The following is a 4,678-nucleotide window of genomic DNA, read 5'->3' as shown; positions in this document are numbered from 1 at the left end:
CCTTCCCTTCAAGGCTCAGGGGTCCAAGATTATCTTCTGTGTCTGTGTTAATTGATTTCCCTTTTCTTTGTTGAAGATCGTCTGTGCAGTCCTTCTGCCTAGTCTGCCATGTTGCCGGAACTCCATCTATTTTATTTTTTAAAAAATATTTTTAACTTGTGATTTTGGCAAAGTTTTACAAAGCATATTTGTTTTACATTCAACAGTTCATACACATTTTGTTTTGTGACACTGGTTACATTCCCTGCAATTTAACAGCTCTCCCACTTCCTCCCTGTGGTTACCATTTTCCTGTGTTCTTCTTACCTGTGTATTTCTGCCTCTCTACCTTTCTCACTGTGCAAATGCTGCCCTTCTGATCTCCCAAGTTAGACTGTTCTAAGGAGTGCATCTCCCTTTTGTAGTTGTTTAGCTCATAGACCTATTATTTGGATCACATCAGTTGGACACCATTTTGCATAGGGTCCCCATGAGTTGGGGCTGATTCAATGGCAGCTAACAACAATGGCTAATCACATTAAGCTTCTTTTAATGTACTTTTTGACCATTTGAATATCTTCTTTTGTGCTATGCCTTTTCAAGTCTTTTGCTCTTATTTTGATTGAGTTGTCTTTTTGTTAAGTTGTAGAAGTATTTTATGTATTTAGGATATTAGACCCTAATTGGATATATGGTTCCTGAAAATTTTCTCTCCTTTGGTTGGTTCTCTCTTTGCCTTGCCAGGAAAGTCCTCTCATGAACAAAAATGTTTAACTTTTATTATGTCCCATTGATCTATTTTATCATTTGCTATTTAAGCATAATCATTTTTAACAGGGGCAACGAAAGCTCCAGCTGCAGCTCTTGGTCTGCGAAACTGACCACCTCTCATTCTCTCAGTCCCTGGGCCAACGCCTCAGGAAAGCCACAGAGCTGTGCCTTCAAGCCTGAGTCACATCTCCTCCAAGCCCCTGAACTCTAGTTCCTACAACTGGGCTTATCTTAGTTCCTACTACCAGCTTTCTTCTGAAGGCTCGTACTGGTCCAGAGTGACATCCTGCCAAATGCCAAGTGTCATCTGCTCTCATTCTCTAGTAGTGTGCTCTATCCCTCTGAGTAACTGAGTGGCGCCTATAGTCTCTGATTAGCAATTCCCATACCACATGCTTCTAGAGCCATAATGGAACTTATCCCATTTTTTGCATACTGTGCCTTGTCAATGAACTGGACCTCTGGCCCCATGCCCTTGTTAGACTACTTTTCAGTGTTGATCTGGTGCCGGAGGCAAGACTTGGCCAAAGTTCCAAGGATCTCATATTGTGTTGAGAGACTGACTTGGAGTAATTCTAGTATATTTAAGTTGAGCATTATTTTAATAGAACATCTGAGCTTAGTGCTAGGCATATAAAGATGAATAAGGCACTACCCTTCATAGGGCACTGTGGTAAGTGCTGTAAAAGAGACCTGCACAAGACTTGGAGTAGGCAAGGGATGGGCCTTGTAGATGAAAACACACCAACTCTTCTTAGATAGGAAGAAGAAGAATAAGGGCAAATCTAGATACCATGAGGGATGCATTTTCTCAGCCTAGATGTCAGAGAACTAGAGGCAGGGATAGGCATACAGTCCTCAGCAGTGTAGTAAAGGACTGACATAGGACTCATATGGAGCTATGGAGGAAAATTAGAATGACCTCAGAATGACCAAGGAGCATGTGGAGCCCTGCTGAGATCAGATAACATGTGTGATCTTTTCCCCCAGCAACATTCAGCAGTTTAGAGCAAGACTGGCAGAGTGGAGTGTCTGCAGAGTTAAGGATTGGCACCAGGACCCACAGATGAAGGACAAATTTAGGGTGTTCTTAAGCATATCAGGTAGCATTCCAGGCAAACATAGCTACATGTGTGTTGTTTTGTTTTTGTTGTTCGCTGCCATCAAGTTGGCTTCTGACTCATGGCAACCCCATGCACAAATAGAACAGAATGCTGTCCAGTTCTGTGACATTTACATTATGGGTTGCGGATCAGACCATTGTGATCCCTAGGGTTTTCATTCACAGATTTTCAAAGTAGATTGCCAGTCCTTTTTTCCTAATCTGTCTTTGTCTGGAAGTTCTGCTGAAACTTGTTCAGCATCACAGCAACACGCAAGCCTCCACTGACGGGGGATGGTGGGCGCATATGAAGTGCATTGGCCAGGGATCAACCCAGGTCTCCCACATGGAAGGTAAGAATTCTACTCCTGAGCCACCAGTATTCCCATGTTTGTTCTTTATGGAGAGAAAAAAGAGAGTGTCTCACCAGCTACCTCCATTTCCTCACCACCACTTGGCATAATCTACCTTTTACTTTCACCATTCTGGAACTGCTTTCATCTCCTCATTACTAAATCTTGGCTTTACTTGGCTTTCAGATCTCATGACCTTCTGCAACTTTTGATGCTGTAACCTCCTGCTTTCCTTTCTTTCTCTCTACCTACCCTTTCTCTACTTTCCTTCCTCATTCCTAACCCCTACCACCAAAATGCAGGTGTTTGGTTATTCCTCAAGGTTTGACTTCCCACCTTGTTCTCCATTGTCAATCTCTTCTTCCATAATGGCTTCAACATCCATAGTACATCTCCTGCTCTGGCCTCTCCGAAGCACCATGTTTTCAACTCTCACTAGTCACCACCACTTAGAAAGAAAGCCCTCAGACAAATCAAACTCCTGTGTAAGAGCCTGACCTTATTGTCTTACCCATCACCTCTACAGAACTTGCTCTTCATGTTAACTTCTTTCACTTGTTCCCCTAATGATGGTAGTACCTCTTGCAGTATCCCTTTCTTTCTAAGTTGAGTGCTTTTGTTCTCATTAATCCCTGTCTATAAGTCAGTCATGATTTCTACCTGATTGCCTTGAGTTCTCCTATCTTACCTGCTGTAGCCAGGTGAGTATTTCCTGCTGTGATCCTAGATAGCTCTGACTATGCCCTGCTGCCAGCCAGAGCCCATCCATGATTCCCCATTGTCTATGAAATGAAATCCAGATCTTCAAGGAGCCTTCCAGTCCTCAGGCCACCTCTATCCATTTGTCCTATCTCATCTCCCTTTGCATTGCCTTTGCTTAAGACAAAATTCCCTATTAACCACTGTGCTCAGTGCACCTTTTACACTTCCTAGTGTGCTCAATGGCCAAAAGTACTTTTCCTCCCAGGTCATTTCTCACCAAACCCTCAACAAGCCACTATCAAAGAAAACTGCTTTGATTTTTTTTTTTTTTTTAATCAGAAGAAATATCTCCCCTCTGACTTTATTGGACCTCCCTAATGGAACATGCCATCTTTGCCTTGTATTTTAGCTGTGCATGTCTCTCTTCCTCTGGCATATCTGAAGACGGGCCTCAAGGGTTGAGGCCAGTTTGTATTTGTATACAGATTCCAACATGGGAGCTTGTACATATTTTTCTTTTTTTTTCCAGTTGAGTTGGAGTCAGCTCTGACTCATGGCTGCCCTATTTGTGTCAGAATAGAACTGTGCTCCATAGAGTATTCACTGGCTAGCTTTCTGGAAGTAGATATCCAGGCTTTTCTTCTGAGGCACGCCTGGGTGGATTCAAACCTACAAACTTTCAGTTAGCAGCCAAGCATGTTAGCTGTTTGCACTACACAGGGACTCCTTGTGCCAAAGGGGCAGGGAGGCCACATCTTCTGACTTCCTCTAACCCTGCAAAAAGAGACAGAATCACCATCAGTAGCCCAAGGCCTATTCCTGTAAGGCCAGACATGCTGCCTCCCTCCAGCCCTTCATCAACCATTCCTCCCACAGTACCCACCACTTCTCTGCTGGGTTTGATAATTGCTGCAGTGGCCACACAGAACTCACAGATTATGGGGTTTATTAGGGAAGGAACAAGCCACAATTCAAGTTGAGAAATGCACTCAGTCTTCTTGCAGCCCACCACCTCTCAGCCAACAGTCTCTCTCAGCAGTGCATGTCTCTCGGTGTCTCTCTCAGCAGTGCCTGTCTCTCATGGTCTCTCTTAGCAGTACGTGTCTATCAAGGTCTCTCTCAGCAGTACATGTCTCTTGCATCTCTCAGCCAGCAGTGAGAGATTTCTTCTCCCTCTATAAGGTCTCCTTTTGAGCCTGGAAGAGTGGCCAAACTAACCATTCCCAACATCAGAATTCTATACACTTGAAAGAGAGAGAACTTACCAGAAGATTGATTAGTGCCACTCTCAACAGAAATACCCCAGGTGGATAGCTTTAACAATCAGGAGCTATTCAGTTGCTCATGGCAAATTCCACCATGGAGTTTACAAAGACTTATGGCTAAAAAAGCCACATTATGTAATTTACTACACCATACCTTGCAATAGTGTTAAATAAATGCATGGATGTGGTTTCAGTAAGCCCATAAAAATCATAAAGTGTTTTCTGATTTCATTCTTTGAAAACGAACCTAAAAAGTAGCATGATAGAATAATCAAGAACAGAGATGGCAGATACTAATCTAAATTCTGCTTTTATCAGCTTTCATAAATAATTCTGAGTCTTGGCCTCTATCTGTATCACAGACCTGATTCTGACCATACATTGGCTTTGATAAAATTTTCTCCTGATAGTCAAACCCACCAGCCACTCCTCAGAAGGAAGGTTGGGCAATCCTACTTCCGTAGTGATACTGCCTCGGAAACCCAAGGAGGGGTTGCTATGAGTCA

The 4,678-nt window shown here is 43.1% G+C and overlaps 1 protein-coding gene across 1 annotated transcript in view; it reads left to right on the top strand.

The window, feature by feature from the left end:
• The window catches only part of EDARADD (EDAR associated death domain), a 121,813-nt gene that overhangs the window by 85,877 nt on the left and 31,258 nt on the right, over nucleotides 1–4,678 (top strand). The gene's annotated exons all lie outside the window — the stretch shown is intronic.

The sequence above is a fragment of the Orycteropus afer genome, unplaced genomic scaffold (genome assembly GCF_000298275.1).
Source record: "Orycteropus afer afer isolate SDZICR_OR568_19922 unplaced genomic scaffold, OryAfe1.0 scaffold00585, whole genome shotgun sequence".
Taxonomy (NCBI): Eukaryota; Metazoa; Chordata; class Mammalia; order Tubulidentata; family Orycteropodidae; genus Orycteropus; species Orycteropus afer.
The sequence above is the reverse complement of the archived record's forward strand: the minus strand, read 5'-3'. Positions and strand labels throughout refer to the sequence as shown.